General features: G+C 38.5%; 1 protein-coding gene across 10 annotated transcripts in view; it reads left to right on the top strand.

Moving 5' to 3' along the window:
* Inpp4b (inositol polyphosphate-4-phosphatase type II B) overlaps window positions 1-25,572 on the top strand; it is a 762,101-nt gene that overhangs the window by 111,309 nt on the left and 625,220 nt on the right. For all 10 annotated transcript variants that reach the window (XM_052167328.1, XM_052167331.1, XM_052167337.1 and 7 more), the window contains exon 2: window positions 23,846-23,908. The gene's annotated coding sequence lies outside the window, so the exon portion shown is untranslated. The remainder of the gene's footprint in view (window positions 1-23,845; window positions 23,909-25,572) is intronic.

The following is a 25,572-nucleotide window of genomic DNA, read 5'->3' as shown; positions in this document are numbered from 1 at the left end:
GTTGTTATTCTGATGGCTGTCATTTTATGTGACTTGTGTCTTTTCTCTTGCGATTCTCAATATTTTCCCTTTCACTATGTTGTCTCTTTCCTCTTGTTTATCTTCAAATCCTGATATCCTCACCTCTTCTTTATCCACTCTTCATGTACATGGTTCACTTGAGTTTTCTACTTGAGTTATTGAGTTTTCCAATTCTATTTTTCTTCCCCATTCAATCCCTTTAATATTTCTATCTTTTTTTTTTACTGAATTCTGATTTGGCTTTGGCATTTCATTTAGCAGTGTAGATATATTTTCTCAGGGACTTATTATTATCCTCTTGAAGTTCAATGAAGTATTTGTTCGTGTCTTTACTCAAACTTCTTAGATTCTTTGATAAAGTTCTTTTGGAATTGTTCTTTTAAATTCTATGTTCTGAGGCTTACCTAGGTTGATCTCATTGTAGGAAATGTCCACAGGACTAGTGGGTTCAACAGGTACATTCTGTCTTGGCCATTGATGTTGTTTTTGATTTTGTGAAGTGACTTGTACATGTAGATTTCTTTCTTTGGGTGTGTATTTGATATGAGAGTCTGGCCTGCCTTAGATTGGGTCAGTGCAAGAGTTGTAAAACTAGTACTTGAGGTGTTCAATTGGACCAGGCAAAGCTGAATTTTGAATGTGGGGATAGCTGTGGGAGGAGTGAATATGAGAGAGTGAAGGAGTGACTATCCAGGCAAGCTATCACAAACTAAGTGACTATCACAAACTAAGCTATGCCTAGTGTCACTCATTTCTATATGTGGTTAGAGCCACTGACTTCTTCAGGGATGCGTCCCCTGATAAACTCTTCAACCCTAAGTGATCAGCCCTAAATTTTATCTTAAAAATCTCTGATTTTCAGAAAAATTGCATTTTGTAAAAAACATAGCCCTACATTCTTCGGGTTGCTTATACCATAACCAAAAAAAAAATGATATATAATAGTGAATATTGGTGCAGGTTGGGATGGGAAAGAAGAAAAGTAAAAGCAGGCTTACACTTTATAGTCTACTTAGCTGATTCATTTCTATACACAGTTTGAGTTTCAAGCAACTATTTTCATTGTCACATTCATGGTCACTACTGTCTCAGCTCAAATACAGCAGCTCATTAGAAAGAGATGTTGGGAGAGCAGCATGACTCATTTACTTGAAAAATGGAATGTGAAAGAAAATCCCAGCTAATAATATTTTGAATTTATTTTGATTCAAGAAGACATGCAAGGGCGTTATCAAACATATAAAGAGAACTTGAGAATGAAGAATTCACACTCCCTTCTACTGTTGCTCTGTTCTTCTGGGAATCAAACAATTGGCATGGAGGTCATAAGAAGTGACCTTCCGATTGCTATTCTATGTTTTCAGTTTCTGAAGGTGGCAATCAGCCATCAGAGTAAAGCCTTCAGCCTCCAGAGTCAGGTATTCTTCAGTCCCAAAGACCTGGGGTGAATAACTGAGAGCAGAGGAAGGAAATGAAAGGAGATAGACAGAGAGTAAAACTGGCCAGTTCAGGATGCCAATTGTGAGCTGCCTTTGGAGTTTTTCTATAAAATTACACTAAACAAGCAAGCACTTCATTTTTGTTTGTTTGGGGGATTTTGGTGGCAATTTGTACAAACAGATGGGTGGTAGCACAGTTTTTCAGTATTTTGTTGTTATAAACATACTGACATAAAGTGCATACTTTTTATCCACCGAAGGAAGACCATGTTATTAGAAAATGTTTTATTTCCTCTGTGAGGGACACGTTATATTGTCATGAGGTTTCAACAGTGTAAACTCAGGTAAAATGAGATTGTGAGACTCAGGGATGGCTCTGGATAAAGCACTTACCACTCAAACAGGAGGACTAACTTTTGGATTCCGAGAACTCATGTAAAATCTGGGAAGGCTGAATGCTTGCCTGTAATCCCAGCATGCAAGAGATAGAGTCAGGGATCCCTAGGGTGAGCTGGCTAGCGAGACTTGATGGAATTCATGAGCCCTGGATTTGGGGAGGGACTCTGTCTTTATAAATAAGGCAGTGAGCAGTTGAGGAAGAGATCAATGCTAACTTTGGGTCTCCACAGATATACATACACTTGTGTAGCTGCACACACACACACACACACACACATATATACACACACAGATCCATTTACACACATAGGAACATGCATAACACACAGGCACACACACACACACACACACACACACATTAAATGACTGTGGAAGCACTGATCTTTTCTCTTATTGAAAGATAATTCTCCCAAGTGTCTTCCCTCACAAAAGCCTGGTCTGGCCAAAAAGAGATTGGGAATGAAAAGACATGGTATGCAAATTTGCTTTGAGGAGTTAGTTCATTTGTGATGACCTGTCATCACCACAACAGCTGGACTGCGCATGAGGGCATGGTAATTAGCATGTCAACAACAAATCAATTTTGGTTACGTTGTAAAAAGGTATGTGACCACATAGAATCTAACAAATCAAGCTGGCCAGCAGGTCATGGTGGATATGCATAAATATCTTATGAGAAAGGGAATGACAGGAATATATTTCATCACTACTGCTGGCCATTCCAATCATGGCAGTTAGGTGCTCAAGTGTACAAATGACAAAGTGGAGGAATTTGGACTAAATTTATGTCACTTCATCAGGTGTCTTAGAGTAACTATTGCTATGATAAAACACCATGGCCAGAAGCAACTTGAGGAAGAATGGGATTGTTTTCCTATCACAGTTAATTATTGAATGCAGCCAGGGCAGAAAATCAAACAGGGTAGGAACCTGGAGGCAGGAGCTGATGCAGAAGCCATGGAGGGGCATCGTTTACTGGATTAATCCCTGTGACTTTCTTAGCCTGCTTTCTTACAACACTTAGGACTGTCAGCCCAGAAGGGGCGCCACCCACGCTAGACTGGACCCTCCCATATCAATCAGGTATTAAGAAAATGTCCTATAGGCTTGTCTAATGCCTGATATTTTGGAGGCATGTTCTTAATTGAGATGATCTCCTCTCAGATAATTCTTGCTTGTGTCAAGCTGGCATGGAAACCAGCTAGTCCATTAGGTCAAGATATAATTCACCAATATAATGTTAAATCTGATGTATAGTTAAAAACTATTACCTAGAACATCTTTTAGCTATTAGGTTGCAACAAAATGACTGTTATTTTTTTAAATTAAAGTTTCTTGGGTGGGACATCTATAGAGTTGTCAAAATACAGGGTCTTTTTTTGCATGTCCTAAGACAAAGGTATCTCCTCTACCCAGAATGCCTCGTCCTAGACAGGGTGTGGCAGGAAATGTTTGTACTGTTCTGAACAAGATCTATAGATTCCAGCTCCAAGTTTATGTCAAAGGAGATACATAGGAAGCCCTTCCTGGGTTACAAGTACTACTTGTTAGCAAATCCTGCTCCTTCCCTTGGTCCTAGTATAAAATGAAAATTTGCCTTTCTTCAAAGAGCCCTTAGGATGTTCAAGAAAGTGTGGCTGATAAAGAAAGCACAGCTTTTCCTTTTTGAGAGATTTATAGAAGCAGAATCTTAGCTTTCAGGCCGTTGGTAACTGATCATGTAAAATACAATCTTACTTAAAGGATGACAGGGGTTCTGTAAGATTCCAGTTCTTGCTGTTTGGCAGCTGTGTTCTATGACTCTTTCAAGGACAAAGACAGGCTCATTAAGTCCAGAATTTCCCCAGCTGGTTGCTTTAACATCAAATAGTCAAGCCAAGAAAGGACAAAGCCTCCTTGTTCTCCTATGGCAACCAGCAGGATGTTCAATTCTGGCACAGGAAAGACAGCTTTCTAAGCATTTGGAATAGAGGCTGGGACAGGAGAGAGACAACTGAGAACACGTGTGGCACACTGATGCTACACGTGAGATTTGACACTGATATCCAGGAACACATGAATTGTCACCTCCCGTCCTTACTGGGAGGCAGCTTTGGCCTACCGCATCTCTGCTTCCTACATGGAATAGCTTTAATTTCCTATCTTGGCTGCCTATGGCGATAATCTCTTGTTTTTATAGTCAGCTTGGATGACTCTGCGCTGCTAGTGTTTGGCATGGGCTTTACATATTGTATGGTAGGTTCCACATCCTAAGTTGTGTTAAATTGGTAAGCGTGGAAACATGTTTTGGGAAAAGTAGATGGATGCAGAATATAGGATGCAAAAGCAACAGTGGCATAATTTAAAAACTCATGCACAGCCCTGGAAATGTGGGGGACAAGATGTACAGTGGTCAGAACTAGTTAAAAATATGAGGCAACTTAAGTTTCACAATAATTGTCTCTTTTGGACAATGTACAAAATCACCGAGGCCCAGGAACAGTTTGGCCTTTTCCTTTTCACATTATCAGTGTGATGCTGTTTAATGGTTTAAATAATGTCAGAGTCAAAATGGAGTGAGTGTAGACCTTACACGTGTGCCCTGAGTCATGTTTAATGTCACACGGTTTCATACAAACCAGAGTCACTTGAGGGAGACTCATTTGAGGAATTGACTCCATCAGAGAATCCAGTGGGTATGCCAGTCTGGAGCTGGCTTGATTGATGATTTGGTGTGGAAGGAGCTAGACCACGGTGGGTAGCGCCTTCACCTAGGCAAGTGGGCCTGGCTTTCTAAGATGGTGCGTTGAGCAAGCAAGAGGAAGCAAACTGGAGAGTAGAATTTCTCTATTCCCCTCTGCTTGACTTCCTGCCTCCAGGAAGGAAGTCCACTGATTTCCACTGTGATGAACTCTGATGAAAGCTGATATGAACTCCTTACTCCCCAAGTTGTATTTGCTCATGGTGTTTATCACAACAACAGAAAGCATACCAGGGCAAGCTGTTATTCCAGTGATTGTATTATATTCCATCTGCCTGTCTGTCCGCCTGTCTGTCTATCATCTCTCTAATATATGTGTATGTGTATATATGTGCGTACATATCTGTATTATATTCTTTTGGCTTTTACTTAACACTTTGTTCTTAACTTCCATCCTCTCCAGGAAGAAGCCCTGGGCTTAGAAGGGAAATTTGATTACAGGGTAGAATTGGATGAAGATTCAAAGAGCATGGGATTAAAAGTGTCTTGAGAAAGTCTTTAAGAAAACGAATTTAAGAAACACATTTAATGCTCATATTGTACTGAGACTTTCATAAAAGAAACCAGAAATACTCAGAGGGAGGACGGGAGGAAGAGTGGGAGGGTGGTAAGGAAGTAAGGAGGAAGGGTACGAGGAAGAGAGCTAGATCTTGTTTGATATTTAAGCCTGGTTTTGCATTGTGGGATCGTTCTTAGATTTTATGCATAACTCAAACAACAGAATCCTCCTCAGTAATCTTCTTAGATTACCCAGCTTGACATTTGAATTCTAATTCCCACCCCCCACTTTGGTCTTTTTAAAAGCAAGCATACAAACAAGCTAATCTTTTGTTTTGTCTCTTTGTTTTAACTACTTAAGAAAGTTTAAAAATTATTCATATTTATCATTTGTGCTTGTGTGTGTGTGTGTATGTGTGTGCATGTAATGTGTGTGCACGCGCGCGCGTGTGTGTGTGTGTGTGTGTGTGTGTGTGTGTGTGTAATGGTGTATGTAGAGGCCAGAGGGCAACTGTTAGGAGCCAGTTCTCTCCTGCCTCCTGGAGAAGGCAGTGATGAGTGCTGTTTCTACTATGCTGATTATTCCAGGCTCACTTACCCCAAACTTCCAGGCAAATGTCCTGTTTCTACCGGTTTATCAGATTGTAACTTCTGGGATTCCTGATGTACCTGGCTGTTTTTTTTTTTTTTTTGTTGTTGTTGTTTTGTTTTTTTGTTTTTGTTTTTGTTTGTTTGTTTTAGAGTAGCACAGTTTCTGAGATTGAATTCAGGAGGCAGACTTGCACAGCAAGTGCTGTGACCTGCCACGTCATGTCACTGGAGGTGCTTGTGCCCACATTTCATATCCTACTTTTTAACAGTGAGACATGGCATGGTTCAGTATGTACACACTGGCCCTGCCCCCTCATGTTCCTTTCTCAGTATTACTCAGTGCTGGGCTCTTTTTACAACTGTATTCCTCATTTGTTACGCGCCTTCACAGTTCCCTTCTTCACTCCTCCTCTCTCTCACACACATACACAGACACTCACATATACTTTGCAGTTATTTGTAAACTGTATTTATTACCCCACCATTATTAAAGAAGTTTTCCTATTAAGATATTGCATCTGATATTTTTGCCTCTAATGCCTGTACCTCTACATTCTACCACATATATGTCATTAAATTATGCACAAGATAATTTCACTGATTATGCTCTTCCATTTCCAGATGCCCTGATGCAGACAGGAGGCCTAATTCCCTTGAATTGGTACCCAGTGCAACTCATCATCTGGCCTAATTTTTGCTCAGCATCTGCTTTTGGTTTAATCAGCCTGGTGACTATTATTCAAAGACCCCTCCCCCTTCCCTGTGTGTCTGTACTTCCAGTCACGGCCTTCTCTCTGGTCCCTTTCCATTGCTTCTAGCTACTCTGCTGCCATTCTGAGTTTTGGTATCAGTTTCTGCATTTCCTGTTAAATTCATCCTGTAGTGTCACCAGGTCTTCCCTAATTCTTTGCATTGTTACAAATGTGCCTGAGCTTTACCCACCTCCCGGGTAAAGGACCACAAAGATTCAGAAAGGACCACAAAGTGGTAAACTACATTCGTTTTCATCTCTTCCCTCCTTTTTCCTACGGAATAGGATCCTAGAATGTGGGACTCTTAGTCTGCCCTGTCAAAGTCACTGAAATGAATTTCATTTATGCTGAGCACAGATCAGAATAAGTCCAATTACAAGTGACTAATTTCCTCTCTTTATACTTTTGAGCTTTTCCAAATATTCCTTACTAAAAAGAACATTGCGATGAGTAGTTACAATGGTGAGCTCACGTCTTTTGAGTGTGGCAGGCACAGGGCTATGCTCTTTAAAGGCATTCTTGCACTTCATTCTGCAGCCGCCATGAAAGGTTTGCATTACTGTCTCAATCTCCATGTCAAACAAGTCATGAGCCTCTTGAGTGTGTTTATGACTCCAACGCTGAAATTCTTGATCCTTGTGCTCTTTTCAGTTGCCAGGATCAGAAAAACTTTCATTCTAGACACTTTTGAAAGCATTAGTCATTTCTCTTATTTTAGTATCATTTGTATGATTGTATGTAAGATATGATAGCCTGTGTCCAAGGTTTGAGACAAATCATGCTTACTTATCTGCTAGCCCATCCGTCATCAGTCCATATACCCACCCACCCATAGATCCATCCATCTCAACCCATATGCTTTTTTTTCAGGTGATTGACATGCCTCTTACTGCAGGTGGGATCAGTTTCCAACTTGTAAATAATGGACAGGAACTTGGACTGCTTCAACTAGTAGATGTGATCATCTTTTGTGGCTCCCTAAGTTGTGTAAAGAAAAGCTGCTCATTCCTCTTCCTCTTCCTCATCCTCCTCCTTTTCTTCTTCTTCCTCTTCTTCCTCCTCCTCCTCTTCGCCTCCTCCTCCTTCTCCTCTTCCTCCTTCTCCTCCTTTTGTTTCTCCTCCTTCTTCTTCTCTTCCTTCTCCTCCTGCTTCTCCTGCTTCTCCTCCTTCACCTCCTTGTTCTACTCCTTCTCCTGCTTCTTCTGCTTCTCTTTCTTTGAGGTCATATGATGAGAAAGAAACACCGAGAGAGGAAGGGATAGAGAGAGAGGCAGAAAGGAAGGGAGAGAGTGAAAGCTTCAGTTTGGAACTAGAAAAAAATAGGCAAAATGTTTATTATTATTATTATTATTATTACTATTATTATTGTTATTACTATTACTATTATATTACTATTACTGCTACTACTACTACTACTTATTTACAACTACCAGGTATTGGGCAAAAAAACCTCATGAATGATGTCTAAGTGCTCTAAAACTGAGCTATGTCTCTTAGCAGTAAACTTTTAAGCAAGAAGTAAAATAGATATTTTTATGGATTAAAGAGGGTTTTTTTGAGGAAATAAAGTAAAATAAAATCAAAATAGAAGAGTAAATAGAATGAGCAAAGCCTGAAGCAAGAAAGACATGGAGAAAACTATGTTAAGGAAGAGCAGTTCACAACACAGTTACCAACACAGGTAGTCAACAATCAGTTTTGATTGTTGGTAACAACATGCTCAGTTGTAATGACTTGGTTCTGGTGTGAGAATTTACGACATTTCCAAGAACTTAACACACAACAAATGCTACAGAAACCACAGTTATCAAATAGGAAATACATATGCATAGAGATATAAACACAGCTTGTTCAGTCTATTTAGTGCAACTTGCTTATATATGATTGCAGGGATGACCACTTGGAATTGGATAAGCAATTAAGAGGCTAATCCCTGGGGATGGCTATTTCTCCCATAGTCAGCATTTCTTAGTTGCCTTCTAGTTCTTTGGCTAAGGGTGGAGACCCATGACTTCTTCCCCTTCTGTATTAGCACATCTGTGGTGTTGTGCCTGTTCAGGTCTTGTTTAAGCAGCCATAATGTTAAGGTTTCCTAGTGAAGCTTCGCTGTAATTTCTAGGGAATCACATAGCAGATTTCCTATTTTTCTGGCTTGTATGATCACTTTTCTTCCTGTTTCTCAGTGTTCCCTGAGCCTTTGATGCAGGACTTCTGTGTTGGATGTAGTCACTGGAGCTGACATGTAGTTTTCTGAATTGTCTCTGTTGCAAAGAGAACTGTATTGATCTGTCTTGAAAAGGAGTCAGTGTGAATATAAGGAATAGTTTTTAGAGCATAGTTAGGAATTATGATGATTTAGTAAAGAGGAGGTGTGAGGTTCTCTGAGATTCATGCTCTCAGTAGCCCCAAGAAGTTGGGTAGGTTTCAAGTGACACGTATGATTTTCCTCATGTTGAATGTTATTACATGCACATATGTATTTATATATACATATATATTCAGAAATACAACCTCTTGAGTCCATCCAATGCCACTTGTTCTTAGGCTGAATATTTGACACTGGTCAGCCAATTGGCTTGTTTCCCCTGGGAAGACCTCCTCTCCCTCTCCCAGCTTCACTTAATTCCCAGTAGCTCTTTGTGTAGGACTGAGACATCTTGGGCTTTTTTCCACCTAGTTTGATATTTTTATTAGTGTTATCTTTGTGCAGCTCAGCTCTGGGCAGTCATGTGACTGTACAGGTAAACTTCTGATGGTAGTAGGAGAGACAATCTTAGAACAAACCCCCTGATCTTCTGGCTCATGCAATCTTTCTGTCTGTTCGTTCCCAGTGATCCTTGAGCCTTGGGAAGAAGGACTGTGATGTACTTGTTTCATGTAAGCTGAGCACACAGCAGTCTCTTAACTCTCTTCAGATTGGGTACTTGTGAATGTTAACCATAATCTAGCACTGAAAGAGCTTGTTTGATGACAACGTTGAAAGATACATTAATGCATGGAAGTTGTGCATACCATGTCCAGTTAGCACAATAATAGTAGTATGGTGTGCCCTAGGCCTTGCAACCTGTAAATCATTCTTTGATCATAGATTATAGAACATCAAATAATATTTCATATTTTGTTGGATTGTTTATTGGCCTCACATTTAGATGTTATTTCTATTTTACTGTATGTATATACTTTCATTGTTATGTTTTTTATCTGTTTTTTGTTTGTTTATATTCTCTACTAACGTTTCCGGTGTCTATAAAATCATGTGGTCATGTGAGTTAGGAGTTAAGAGTTAATTTAACCTGGGTTCTATTCCCCAGCATGGCAAAAGATTTTCTTAAAATTACTTTAGAGTGATTTTAATAAAATGTTATTTGCTTTACACCATGGGATTATTTTTAAACTATACTTTTTTCCATTAATTTACTTATCCACTTTACATCCTTACTGTAGTTTGTTTCCTCTAGATGTCCCCTTCCTCTGAGAATGGGGAGGCCCTCCCTGGGACATCATCCTGGCCTATCAAGTCACTGCCGGTTCATACACTCTCACTGAGGCCAGACAAGGCAGCCCAAGTGGAACGGGATTCACAGTCAGGCAACAGATTTAGGACAAACCCTGTTCCAGTTGTTGGGAGACCAGAATGAAGACCAAGCTGACATGTGCTACATATGTGTGAGGGTCTAGGTCTAGCCTGTATACTTCTTAGTGAGTTATGTACAGAAGGCACTTATTGGGAAAATTGTTTTCTCTGGACCAAGCCAGAATATGTTAGAAATGAACACATTTCAAAAATTATCTTTCTTAGATAATGTTATAAAGATTTAGGCAGTGATCAATATGATTAGCTAGAACAGAGTCAATAAAATAATGTGTCCACGGCAATTTTCAATGACATTGTTAACATGACATTTTAATGACATTATAATACATTTAAAAATTCCACCACTCATATCTGTGTACTGCATGCATGCCTGCTGCTTGAGGAGGCCAGAAGAAGATATCAGATCTCCTCACACTGGAGTTACAGATACTTGAGAGCTGCCATTTGGGTGATGGGAACCAAACCTGGGCCTTATGAAAAAGCAGTTAGTGTTCTTAATTGCTGTGTTGCCTCTCCAGCCACACTGTCGCATTAGAACTAAAAATCATGCTTTTTATTATTGCTTTTATATTTCTTTGTTATAACTAATTGGGTCTTACTTCCTTGCTACTAAATTTTCTCAATTATTGGAGTCTTTTATAGATGTCCAAAGTCTATCTTCCTTCTGTTTTTGTTGTTTGTGGTTTTATTTTATTTTATATTATATTCATCTTTGGTGGTATGTTCTAGTAGGTTAGCAATTTTTCACATTCCAGAAACAAATATTTATCTTACATAACTGTGATATGATTCTGTACACTAAAGATTCAATAATAACTTTTTATTCTTATATAATGGCCACTCCACACTCAAAGAAAAATGTTCTTTTCTTTCTTATTGATAATAATATAGAAGTAATTATTTTCTTTGATACTTCAATCTCAAGCAAATTAAAATTTTACTGTATCTAGTTCATATATTGGAAAAAATATCCAGTATCAGAGAGAAGGGTATGCTTTAGTTTCTTTTCTATTGCTGTGATAAGACACCATGACCAAGGCAATTTACTGACACAAAGAGTTTATAGAGTCTTATAATTTCAGAGGGCGAGTCCATGGCCTCATAATGAGGAGGATGGCAGCAGGCAGGCAGGAATGACACTGGAGAATTAGCTAAGAGATTACATCTTGAGACATAACCATGGGACAGAAAGAGAGCGAACTGGGAATGGTTTGAGCTTTTGAGATCTCAATGCCCCCTCCTTCCCCAAGGCCACACCTTCTAATCCTTCCCAAACAGTTCCATTAAACAGGAATTAAATATTCAATGGCATAACCACACAGGTCTCTTTGTGTAAAACAGTAAAACGTATATTTAGGTAAACATGTATGTAGAACATCAACAAAGAGAGAAACAATGATAATGTTTGAAGAGTTCTGCGGAGAGATGGAAATAAATGTGTAAAAAAGTGTGATGTCATGGAAACAGAAGAAGGAATAACCTTCTAGGAAAGTGGGAACCAGAAAGAAGAATCAATCGGAGCAATGGGGACATAATGGGGGAGCTAAGAAAATTAAAAACAAATGTACATAGATGTCACAATGACACTCAACATATTGCTAGTGGAAAAAAAACCAGGAAAAATATTAGAAGCTATGAGCCTATGGAGAAATTTTAATTAAACACTGCAAATTTAAAAAACCATTTTTTAAATAAAAGATTTGGGTATTAGTATTTCATTTAATAGTAAACAAAACAAAATAGTAAACAATAACAACAGAACAGACAATTTTATCTTAGTTTAAAAAGTTAAATATGACTGAATATTTGCACCGATTTCCATATTTTGAAGCTGATTTTGTTTTTCAGTGATCTCTCTCTCTCTCTCTGTCTCTCTCTCTCTCTCTCTCACACACACACACACGCATGCACATGCACACACACATTCACTCAGTATGGTTCATTGTTGATAGTGTTTTTTTGCGGGGGGGGGGAAATTAGAATTGAGTACCACAAATCAATTATTCATCTGAAGCTTTTCTATGACAACTTATACTGAAAGCAAGAAATCCATAGGGCAGCTTGTAAGTATATAAGTAAGAATTAAGGGATGCTGGGAAGGACTCAGAGGGACTGAGATCTGCACTACACTAATGCAGGATTCGGTCACACAGGACTTTGAACAAACAGTAGCTCTTCTTTTGTTAATCTCTCGTCTTAGAAACTTGCATAGACATTTGCTCATCAGCTTTAAGACATATCAGTTTTCCAGATTGTCAGCTGGTGGCGTTTGTGTCTCCCTTGGGTAGTATAGAGGCACATAAACAGACAGCTTTGCACTTTGAACTCAGTACAGCTAAAGAGAAACTTTCCTAAGTCTGTGATAATGCATTCATCCAAATTTAGTAATATTGCTGTCAGAAACAACAGATAGGGATAATAAAACACTCTATAAAAAATTTTAATACACTTTGTGCTAAAGTTGATAAGATTTTCTTTCACCGGAACCCAGGAAAATAACTTAGTTGAAGAAAATATTTTAAAGATCATTTAATTTAGAAGAATTTACCATGTAGTTTGCCTTATTAAACTTCAGTATGCCTTTAGACCTCCTGTGGTACTTAGGAAATGATGAATCTGACTCTATTCTTGTGGGTTGGGTCTAATGACTGTCCAGTCAGTGATGGAGATGCTGCTGGGTTTTCTACTTCTCTGGGTATAATGGATCTAGAGTCATTCAATTTCACTTTGATACTGGCATGAAATAGAAGGTGTCAAAAACCATAATGAAGTATGTAACGAAGCAGTCTAAAGAATTCTGTTGGAGGTGTATGTGTGCTTCAAGGGAAACTGAATAGTGAGTACATTGTCTTACTTAGGACAGACTACACACTGCAAACTCAAGACATACTATGTTTGCAATTTTAGTGAGTACTTGAAAAATAGAGAAAACGTCAAAGACATGCACAAAATAGACAATTTTTGCAGTTGTAGATTTATATAAACTGCATTCGCTTACAATAAGAGGTAATATGTGTGGGTTTTTTAATTTAATTTTTATTTTGTATGTATGTATATGTACCATATGTGTACACCACCTGTGGAGGTCAGAAGAGGGTCTTGGATCCCCTGGAGCTATAGTTTCAGAGAGTTGTGAGCTGCCATGTTGGTGTTGGGAACTGAACTCTATAAGAACAGTCAGTGCCAGTGCTTTGAGCCATTGAGCCATCTCTTCAGCTGTGAAATAATTTACTTTAATAAGACATAAGAACACAATGTATTTTATAGTACTGTTACGTTCATGGAAAGAGCAAAGGTATGTTAGCTCAACTGAAAACTCTGGATAAAATGTTGAGAGCTAGCTGTCCAAACTCCTGTCCTTGCTCACTGGCCCTGTGACTAAGGCACTTAGAGTAACCAAAGTGGGCTTCAACTTCGTCACAAATAATATATAGCCATAAGAACAAAGGTTGTTATGGATATTAATGAGCAAAAAGCAACTTAGCACAATGACCAGCTTGGCTTTGACAGAGCTAAATGTGTCTGTTTTTATTAGAAGAGCAAGAAGTCACTTTTGAATTAATGCACAACATATAAATAAATAAATATTCTAAATTTTAATTAAAGTGTATTTTTTTTTAGTTTCTTTCCTTTATCTTCCTATTCTTATTCCTCCCATGTTCACCTCCCTCTCCCGGGTTCACTAGCCTCCTCTTCTTAAACCATTGTTAACACACATTTTCACACACATAAAACCTTGCATAAACACATGAATGAACCCGCAGTTCATTCAGTGTCAACCGCATGCATAGATATAAAGAATTGTAAAAGTTCTTAGGAAACAGTAGTTCTCCTGCACCTGCTAAGTTGTCTATGAGAAATATTTTATTTCTTTCAATAAATAGCAGAGTCAAATATAACTGAGGGATTGAAACTGCCAGAAAAACTTTATATACTTTGTTATGTTTGGTCCCTACATCCACTTAGCCAGCCATTGGGGATGGATGTATATTTGGTGAACAATTGAATCTGTGTCAAACATGTACAGACTTTTATCTTGTTGTTTGCTAAATGACAAGGATATAGCATTGGCTCCCGCCCATTTACCTTTTGTTTGATATTGTAAATAACCTAGACAGAGTTCTAAGTATATAGGACCATAAAATGTAAGAGACCAGCGCATCTGAGAGTTTGGGGATTCATAGTTGTTCTGGAAGAAATCTCTGGCACATATCATAGGGTATCTTTGAAAAGGTGTTAAAGTCAATCACATAAAAGTATTTTTAAAAGGAAATAATTTGACTAGAATATAGAATATAGAAAATAGAATGCAAGATTAGATTTGAGTTTGGCCTAACCTTTCTGTGCTTTAAACCTGGAAGTGGCTTTTGCTGTTGCTTTCTTTCTGCCTGTCTTTTACATGGATTGAGCATGCCTTTCTAAGGGTCTGGGCCCTAATTATCTCCTTTGCGGTTTCTCATTAGCGATTCCTGATTCAGGCTTTTGTTATGTGTCACAGAAGCAAAGCATTTTCCTGTCTGGTTGCTTGTAAGTATGCACAGACACGTGTTTACCTTGTTTCCTTATTTTTCTATTTACATTTCCTTTCAGCAGTTTAAATGTAGATGTTTCTAAATTTAGTCTGTAATTGTAAGACTCTGTTTAGTTTCTCTTTTTTTCCAGGCTAATTATTTTCTAACCTAATAAGTGTGAGGAATTACACAGCAATACAATAGGTAGTACATTTCATAGTATCTGCAAAAGCAATTAATTCCAGAGATTATCACACTGACAATCTGATTCATTTCTTCGCTAAAGTTGTATAAATTAAAAATATAAAACTCTTAAACATATGCACTGTTCAGTATTATGCAAATATGTTGTAGAAATGGAGTAGTGTGTATACTTTGCCATACTGAAAACAGTTTGTTCTAGAGAATAATGTTCTCTTCCTGGGGCTGTCTTGAAGGCTTGATTCTACAGTTATAGATAGTAATAGATTCTGCATTTTTATTTCCTCCTGATGTTCTTTCAAATCAAGGATCATTAAAAAACATCCACTTGTGCCACTTGTTCTAAGGGTTATACACTGAGAGCTAAGATAATAATGTGCCTAAATTTTTCCCCATAAGCTGGAGCAGGCATATGGAAAAGCAAACACTGTTTAAGTGTCCAGCCTGGTAATTTGTCTTCCAATAGGAGCACACTTGACCTAAGAGACAGGTCAACAGAATAAAACATTTTCAGCATCCTGAATGCTTTCCTGAATTTCCACACGTACTGTTTGTTCAGTGTCTCCTCCTCACTTTGTATCAGCAGCAACAGGCTATACTTGGGGTTCCTTTCTAACTAATTCTTCATTACTTCGTCATATCCTAAGTTGAAAGTGTCTTTCATTCTAGCATATTAGCTGTCCTCCACCCTAACCCTGTAATCACAAAGCTCACCCAATACCACAAAAAAGTATCATACTTCAGACCACAAGTGCCAAAAGACCAGAACTCAAAGTGAGGTTCCTCCCTAGGGCATGTGCTTCCACAGTGCCATAAAGTTGAAAGCACTGTGTGTGAGTTCTGTTGACCTTAATCCTCTGGAGTCTCTTCTTGTGAGAAAACGAATCATTATGGATTAGAACAATGCCAAAGGATGGCATTAGACTATCACCATTGGGGCTCGTGAGATGGTTCAGCAGGAAAAGCACAATGTCCCACGGCTGATGACTACATGCTGGAGGAAAGAATCAACTCATGTGTTGTCCACATCAGGATACAGCTGTGCCACCTCCCCACATTAGGATATGGCTGTGCCACCTCCCGACATCAGGATACAGCTGTGCCACCTCCCACATCAGGATACAGCTGTGTCACCTCCCGACATCAGGATACAGCTATACTACCTCCCACATCAGGATACAGCTGTGCCACCTTCCACATCAGGATACAGCTGTGCCACCTCCCGACATCAGGATACAGCTGTGCCACCTCCCACATCAGGATACAGCTGTGTCACCTCCCGACATCAGGATACAGCTATACTACCTCCCACATCAGGATACAGCTGTGCCACCTTCCACATCAGGATATAGCTGTGCCACCTCCCCACATCTGGGTTCATTCTTGCCATTAACTTTCTGTTTTATATATTTTTCTTTTTCTCTTTTTCTTTCTTTTTTTTTTAAAGATTTATTTATTATATGTAAGTACTCTGTAGCTGTCTTCAGACACCAGAAGAGGGCATCAGATCTCTTTATGGATGGTTGTGAGCCACCATGTGGATGCTGGGATTTGAACTCATAACCTTTGGAAGAACAGTCAGTGCTCTTACCCGCTGAGCCATCTCTCCAGCCCATATTTTTCTTTATATAGCCACATCTCCTGATTTTATCTTGCATTTCACAGTACTAAGAATTGTGAAGCTTTTGTAATATCTTTGTTGGGAAGTTGTGTGCCTACTTTGGTGAAATTTCTATTTATTTTTGCATTGTGTTTATTGAGTGGTCTGCCTTTTTCTTACTATTTGTGAAAATCACTTTATACCTTCTAACTATCAGCTGTTTGTCTGATGTATAGTGGAAGTACATTTGCACCCTGTGGCTTGGTACCTCTTTCTCTACTTGACATCTTTTGATGAAGATAATATTTCTCTTTCAATGCAAATAAACATCTAATGGATCAGTTAAGTGATGCCAAGGAAAATGACATTTTCTTTTAAAGTCATTTGCTTGTCTTATTTTCCATATATTAGATCTACAAGCCGTGCAGCTGAGATTTCCTTATGTAAGAGTTGGTATTTCATTTGCCCTAAGCAGATATTTGGTATTGAAGTTACTCTCCCTTCTACCAATTTGTATATGTTTGGTTTGGGACCCTATAAGAATATATGTGTATATACACATAGTCAAACAGTTGCCTTAATTACCAAACCGTTTAGTAATTTTAAAATATATATATATATTTAAATATATATCATTTCATGTGTATGTGCATATGTGAGTTCAGTGTGTCATGGTGTGTGAGTAAAGTCAGAGGATAATTTTGGAAGTCCAGTCTCACCTCACATGTGTTTTTGAGGCAAGGCTTTGGCTTGTCTCTTGCCTCTTCACTCTGTCAGCAGACCTAGAGCTTCCCAGTATTTCTCCTGTCTCTACTTCCGGGATGTGCAACTTCACATCCAACTTTTAAATGAGCTCAGGATCAGAACTCAGGTCACCAGGCTTGTATGGTGAGCATTTTGTTGAGCTGTCTGCTAGCCTTTTAAGTTTTGATATATGAAAATGTAACAATTTCAAATTCTTATTTTATACATTAACATTGACTTGGGTAATCTTGATCCTCACATTTCTGAATAAATGTTTGTTGTAAAAAAATAAAACCAAACTAACATGGCTAAGAAGTGACAGTGAGATAGTGACAGTGAGATAGTGTCAGTGAGATATTGAATGCATGAGTCAAGTGTAGGAGGATTAATGTAAGGATAAGTGAGCCTTCTAATGTATGAACATGTCCTGATGTATGAACATGTCATTCTCTGATCATTAACATGCTTCCCAGGTCTTTGATATAGAAGTTAAAAACATGTCTTATTAGTCTTATTTCAAATATTTTGCTTATCACCCTGTCTCAAATGCCATAGCTTCTGTTTTATTTATTGATTATTTTTGTACAACGACTCTCAATTCAGTAATATTTCTAAATTTACAAATTAAACCTAACAATTTTCTGTATATTATCTGTCTTGATTTTAAATGCATTTCATGATGTATTAAAATAAATTAATTAAATTTATTTTATTGTGTTTATCTAAAATAGAATTTGAGCTTTTTTTTTTATATGTTGAGAAATAGCAATTTCATATTCCTAGTGAAAAAATATGTAGGCTCAGGAGAGTATTGGAAAGTGTATCAAACATGAGCAGATATTATAAAAACAAAAAGATTTTTCCCTCATATTTCATTTATAACACTCAAGGAAGAAGTCTAACATTATAGTCTGGTGTCCTTATCTATAAAATAGTGACATAAGCTACTTTAATTCTCATTCTCTTTTATAGGATAGGTTGATGATTGGCTAAACTGTTATACTTTCAGATGTTTCCCCATTGTCTTCTGCTCACCCCTCTGTGGTGGTGTGATTTGTAGGGGTGGGAGGGGACAAGGCTCATAGGACCTCATTTTCAGGCAGGGTAGTGAGTGGTACCAGCCTACTCAAAATTCACACGCTCCCTATTGAAGACATTTATCTTTTGGACTCTTCCTATGGTCTATGGATGACGCCATCTTGTCTCAGCTCCATCTTTCTGTATACTTCCCTTCTCTCACACCTTATACTGCTCCCATGATGAGGCAAGCGCTGCTAAATGCTGAGTTCAGCTTCTCTGAGGATCGTGACTCTGAACCATGAGCATTCATTTCTACCCCCAGGTCTCCTCTCATCCTCGTGTCATTTCTCTGTGTGTGCATCCGTCAACGAGACTGGGCTTGAGGGTTTTGTTGGCCTCTTCCTCTTTAGTCAGTCTTCCTGATTCACCTCCATACACATCGGTTAGCTTTTCACCACTGTGACATTACACACAACCTAATCACCTTATAAGAAAGAGGTTAATTTTGGTTTCCAGTTTGATAATTTTGATTCTGTACTTATTCTGCCGTCATTTTTTTTATCCCTATGTCAGGATGGTGCATCATGACGAGGGGTGTATGTTAGAGGAGGCTTGTTTACTTCATGGTGACCAGGAAAGGATTGAGTCATTTAGTGTTCTGCTATTCCTTCGGGACAGACTCCCAGTAACTTTCTTTTCATTCTCTTACCTCTTAAAGGCGCCACAACTGCTTGATGATGCTACATATATACCCTTAGGAGTATTCTTAAAACCAAAGGACTCGATGACAATTTGTACACTAGTCTTGTGTTTTATTTATTTTGAGGGTTGAATCCATCCATGATCTAGTTCCACAGAGTCTAATATTTTTATGTGAAACTTGTTTTATCTCTAAGTAAAACCTGACATTGCCTTGGGTCCAAAATTCTGCCAGATGTCAAAACTCAAACGCTCCTTTTCAGTTTATCTTGTAACTATCTTAATTACCCTCTAGGCAAGTGACATCCTTGGCAGACAAACAAGGTCAAACACAGACTGCCACTGGATATATTCCCACATAGTATCATCCTTTGTGTGATACTATTACTTCTTGTGTGTGTCTTCTGTGTCTTTTTAATCCTACAGCTTTTTTTTTTTAAATATATAACTGATGTGGCAAAACTAAGGACTTGCTAGGTGATTGTTCTCAGAAGACACAGTGAGATAGATATTCATGCTCCATAAGTCAACTCTTTTATCTGCATTAATATTTAATCTGTAGAAAGTAGAATCTACTAATTAAGGAATGTTTGATGTATTAGTCACTGCATTAACTGGCAAGGCAGATCGGCAATAGGCACAGCATGCACCTGTCCTTGAGGAACTTGCAATAGTCAGAGAGACAAGGCAACAGGAGGCAATGCAAGGAGGCAAAATGAATTGCAACGCTTGACTTTAATTGCTGTATAGTGGAGACAATGATACAACCAACAGAGTCCGAAGTACCTGGGGATCACTTTGTGGGAAAGTGGGCATTAAAATTTTGACAGGTGGTAAATTAGGCTAGTGCTGAGAAGTAAGACCTAAGCCCCAAGTTGAAGGAGCTGTTATTAAGAATGGAAATGAAAGGACACCACACAGCCACTTGGGACTCTGCTTGATAGCGCAGGAAGGATACAGCCGAAGAACAATATAACACAGAACGATCATAAAGTGGAATAAAATAGAGTGTCCAATAGACTTGTAATTTTTAGTCAATTTCCTGTAGGTAAGCTTGAACTGTGATAAAATAATACCACAAGATGGAAAACAGTTCAAATATGACCCCTTTGCAACACTGGCTATCAGATACTCACATGATTTATGAGTTAGATCACCTGGGAGAAATTCCCCAGTACCAAGACGAGAATCAGATACGTTCTACATCTCTAAAATAAAAGGGTCCTGATGTCTGGAGATTGCGGAAGATTTATGTGGAATGGGTTGAGAATATGCTAGAAATATCTGTGTACAAAGGGAGGAGGGTGAGGTGTTTCTCTATCGGTGCTAGTAAGAAGTGTCAGAAGGAGAGCTTAATTCAGTCTCTTGGGAGTTCAGTGGGTAGAGTAGAAATAGCACGATGCTTTCTGATAAAGAAAATGCAGAGATGTTCTAGTGAGCAGCTAGAGCTCAGCCAGGCAGAGGTGACTCGGCGACACTTAGCTGCTTGTACTGTGGCTGATGAACACATTTTGATTGATATAGGTCCTTCCTGAAGGGCTGTCCAGGAGATGAATTATTCTCAGTAGATAAAAGTTAAAGGCATCACTTGGAGCTGTGGTTGCAGTGATTCATATGTAAGGTCCAAAGATGTCAGGGGATGAGGCACACAACTTGGGCAAATGCACTTTTCTATGCTCAGCCTTAAACACGTGGTGCTAGACTCAGAGCCTAAGTTCCCTTGATTTCAGTGGCCAGAAAGCACACTTCCCATTTTTCTTCTCATCCTTTGTTTCAGGGACATCCGGGTACAAAGTTAGCCAACTGGTAAGGAAGAAACAAAAGGGAGTGAAACAATGGCAGATCTCTGTCCATTGGCTGCTAGCCTCAGCAGATTAGCTCATTAACTACAGAGTCTAGGTCTGAACAGAAAGTCAATTTTAAGTTACGTTTTCATGTAATTTCAGTTTTGCATTCAAAGTTAACAATGTTTTCTGTGAGTTAAAGGAACTTTATAAAAACTCTGGGTGGTAAGAGTCTAGGAAGAGGCCTGATGCTTGTCTGAAATGTTTCATTCATTTCTTAAAGTGCCTGCAAATTTTCACAGACTGCCTGGTTTGAAAGAAGAGACTTACGTTGTGCCACTTCCAGGGGTGGAAGTCTGAAGCTTTCTGGTTGTATTTCTGATCATATATTTTCTATGTTCAAAATAACAGAATGAGCTTTTCATTCTAAAACATTTTTTCCTGTGAATGTGTGTGCATATATTTGTGCACATGTGTGTCTATGTGTATTAATATGCATGGCTCTGTGTACACATGTGTGCATATCTGTATGCACATATGTATGCATGTATTTATGTTTGTGCACATGTGTATATGTGAGTGAATGTGTATGCATATATGTGTGCATATGTGTGCATGTGAACTTGTGTGCTTGCGAATGTGTGAGTGTGTGTGTGTGTGTATGTGTGTGTGTGTGTGCCTATTTGTGTTTTTGTGGGCATGGCTTATATTTGTAGATATCAGAGACCAACCTTCAGATATTGGGCTCGGCCATTTTTCCACATTCAATACTTTAAGCAGGGTTTCTCCCTGCAGTGCCAGCTATATAACCGACTTGGAATGTTTTGGGGCACTTGTAACTTTTCACAGGCCTCTGGGATCTTAACCCAGGGCATGCAGGCATGCTAACATGCATGGCAAATACTTTTTGTGTTGATTTTATGCACTGAGTCATGTCTTTGGCCCTGCAATGTTATTTTTTTTATCTTTAGGATGGTTTCAGTTACTGGAAATGCTTATATTTTGTCCATTTTCATTCCCATGTTGCTAATTTTTCCTTAGAGGTCCTCTACACATATCAAGAGAATTTGAAAACATTTATTGCATATATTGTGGGAGGGTCATAGTAAAATAGTATTTATACTTTTTATATTTCCAGTTCTTTATACACATTTTCCCTGTCTTTCTTGAATGTTGGAAACTGTCTGCTTCTTGTCACGGTAACGTAAGACACTGGGATAGTTCGTTTTTAAAGGGCAAAGGTTCATCAGGCCTCCCGGTTTTGAAGGTGTCTCTGTCCCATAAAATGGTTCCATTCCGCTCAGGCTCTGTGACGCACAGTGTGTCTTGGCTGGAGTGTGTGGTCATGCTGATCCTTCACATCGTGAACCAAGAGGAGAAGACGATGGGCAAGAGTCCCTACTCTCTTTGGGGGATGCTCCCCACAACCTGAGGACTTCCCACTAGACTCCACTTTCTAAAGGCTTCCATCATCTCCCCATAGCAGCGTCCTGGGAACAGAGTTCCCCACATGGACTTTCCAGAGAAGGACGTTCAGTATTTCAACTGTGACTCCGTCTTTCTAGGGCTTTTTGTCCTGAGAAATTTTCACAGAAGAAGCTGACTTGTCTGTCTTGTCTGTGTATAGATTGCAGTTTAGAATACTTTTAAAGTATTCTTTCCTATGTTACCATTTTCAATCCCCTACAGCTTTCCTTTTAATGTATTCTGCAACTTCAACACATTATATGTTTGTTTAATGAAAACATGCTTTCAAATTTCTTGGTATAATTGTATGGATATATGTGTCCCTAATTACAGCACACTTTTTACTCAGTTTGTTTTGTTTATTACGGTTTCTCTTAAGGGTATAAAACCTGGCTTTTTGTAGGTGTTTCTGTAATGGAATCAATATTTCACCAGAGAGGACAAGGCTAGATATGTGAAGAGACGCTTGAAGCATTTCACACTGTTGGAAGGCTTCTTTAGTCCACTCAAGAGGAAGTCCTGCAGGAAAGCTGTTGATAGCTTATAGATTATCTTCCTAAAACATGATCCAATCTTTCTCATGTATCTACCAAAGATTTAAACTCAGTGTTTCTTTGGTTATCACAGAGTTTGATTAATCGATAGGGAAATGAAGCAATTTCCAGTGTGCTCTGGTTTAGTCACCCCACCATGCCTCTCTCTGGGATGCTGATTCTCAGTGGGACCATAAGCCCTTTCTAAAGCAGAAAGTTGCTAATAATTCTAATAATTACTTTGATAATTGTACTAGCCAACACTTGCTATGCTTACATAGCATTGTCTTCTGTCCTTCATATTTATTTATCTCACTTAATCATCATGCTAACTCTATAAAGTAGGGGGTACAATCAGCCCTGCCGAGGGAAATGATAGCGTGCAGAGTTTAATTTACTTGCCCAAGTTCTCACAGCTGGTGAGATGTAGTGATTGCAGTTATAGGATTATTGTGATAATGGCTACCATACCCGATTATTTAATACTGTCTATCTCTCTTAAAGGGTGAATTTAAAATTCTCACCTACATATGTGATAGCCCTTTCTGTAAAGCCATTTCTCAGACTTGAGATTCTTCTCCTCCAATATGAACATTCAGATAATGATGTAGTAAAATCTTTTATGGGACACTCTTCAAGATTGTTATATGCACAGGGAGGGAACAAGATATATTTCCATAGCTTCTGATTCCCACAGAGAGCTTTCCTCCCCATTCATTGCACAGAAAAGCTTGGGAATTATCTCCTAAGGAGGGTAATCTGCAATTATTTACAGTCATCTTTTGATTTCTGTGGAAAGACACAGACTGTCATGAATATTTCACAGCCCACCCTCCCAGGGAAAGGGAGGAAAGTAAGTTGGGATAATTGCAATTTGCATTTTAGTCTTTTGTATTTCTATAAATGTTGAGTCCCAACACGGCTTATAGCTTGTCTTTTGAAATTACGGAAGCTAATGCTTTTCTTTGCCAAGTGCAAATCATATTTCTGTGTGAGAAAAGAAGAGAATCAGAGAAAACAGGCTGAGGATCCGCCACAGTCACCCATGTTCTCAGCTGCAGGGAAGAAAGGACCTTTGGGGAATTATTTGGCATTTAAGGCAAGTGGCTCCTGGGGCAGCTGCTGAACGGAGCCGAGCACTGCGTTAAATGATTTTCTTCTCTGACCTTTATCACTAATGAATCTTCTTTAAGAAGCATTTAGAGAGTAAAAAGAAAGGTTGTTTTTATTAATCTCTCTCTTTGCCCACAGAACCCAAAGAAATGGTGTTACCTGGCAAGATATCTGCTGTGTGTTATGAAAAATCAGCCCAAGGTAGTAAAACTTATTTTGAATTAATACTTTTGCAGTCTGTTAAATACATGGAACTGTTGACTTTCTTTCATGAGTGAGTTTAAATATTCTGTGAGTCATCAAGACAGTAATTTCTTATTTGAAAAATAGAGAAATTTATTTAAAATTTATAAGGTGGACAGAAAAAATACAAAATGGCTTATGAAAAATTGTGGGTAACCATTAAAATTTGATATTATTTTTCATTTATAAACAAGATTGTGAAACTTTGCATTTTCCTTCCTTCCCTTTCCTTCCTTCCTTCCTTCCTTCCTTCCTTCCTTCCTTCCTTCCTTCCTTCCTTCTTTTTCTCCTTCCTTCCTTCCTTCCTTTCTTTTTTTTTTTTATATAACCCCAACTGCTGAACCATGTTAAGAAAGGGCAGGCAGTGAGAGAAATGAAGTTTGTTAAGATGTAGTTATGTTAGCTTTTCTTCTATTTAAGCATTAGTCAGAAGGCTGTGCATATTACCTTTTGAATATGCAAAACATGTCAATACATATTTCTAGAAAACTTCATCAAGTTTTATGAAGATACCCTTACCCAAAACACATATTTTCTCTGGGAAGCTGAATTACATTACGCAGTTGTTGAATAGCATGCCTGATTATGCTTAACAGATTGCATATTTAGCTGCTAAATTTTCAAATCGCTGTGTGATTTATTTACATATGTTGTCCTAAGACTATGAAAACCCATGCAAATATTCTAATGGCATATACATGAAAACAAATTGAGTATAGATGAAGTTATATAAAATGTATGTGTTTTACTGATAAAGCTTTGGCAAAAAAATTCACCTGGGTTAAAACCGTGAACAGATCTAAATAATTCTGTTGAATGCTATGCTCTTATAAAGCCATATTGAAATATATTGTATAGCTACATCCCAATAGGAACTAACTGATTTTTATTTTGGATTAATTGTTGAATGTACCTAACCAAAATGAAAACTGAAATAAGGACAGAAATTTAAATTTAATGGACATTAGTAGAAAAAAATGTTTCTGAGCTTTAATTTGCAGTTGAGCTAATTTGTTAAATTTCATCACCGAGGAAGGTGTTTCTGTTTAATTTTTGGTTTTCTTTGATTCCTAATAGTAGAAGGAAACTCCTTGAGAAAAGTTGTATTTTCTAATTTTGGTGTGGTTGTAGCCTTCTATCCAAGTTTATTGGCATTAATATATCTTTAAAACTTAAAAATTGAACCTTGGAATGATCCCCAAGGCTCACAAAGTATCAGAAATAAGTGAGTAGAAAGGGAATAGCATGAAGGATGAGGATGCTGTGAAATCCTGTCCTCTGAACGTGACATGGGCGTTATGCACATGGCCTCACAACAGCCGTGATCACCCAACTCAACACAAAGACAGGATCCAGCCCAGAGGATAGAGCTCCTGAGGCTACTCCTTCAGCTAGGAACTATTGGCAGTTGATGGCAGTTTGGGCAGGATGTGTGCCAGTTTTCCTTAGGAGCATGACCCTGGATAGCTGCTTGTGCTCCAGTACATGGTCCTATGCTGATGCATGTGGTTCCTGCACTAAGTCAACTCAGTGGTTTTTGAAGTAGGATGGGAAAGAGGAAGGGGAGGAAAGGGAGGAGTAGAGGAATTGGGGGCTAGAAAGTGAAACTTGAAACTTTCAAA

This window comes from Apodemus sylvaticus, chromosome 21, assembly GCF_947179515.1.
Source record: "Apodemus sylvaticus chromosome 21, mApoSyl1.1, whole genome shotgun sequence".
Classification (NCBI taxonomy): Eukaryota; Metazoa; Chordata; class Mammalia; order Rodentia; family Muridae; genus Apodemus; species Apodemus sylvaticus.
The sequence above is the reverse complement of the archived record's forward strand: the minus strand, read 5'-3'. Positions and strand labels throughout refer to the sequence as shown.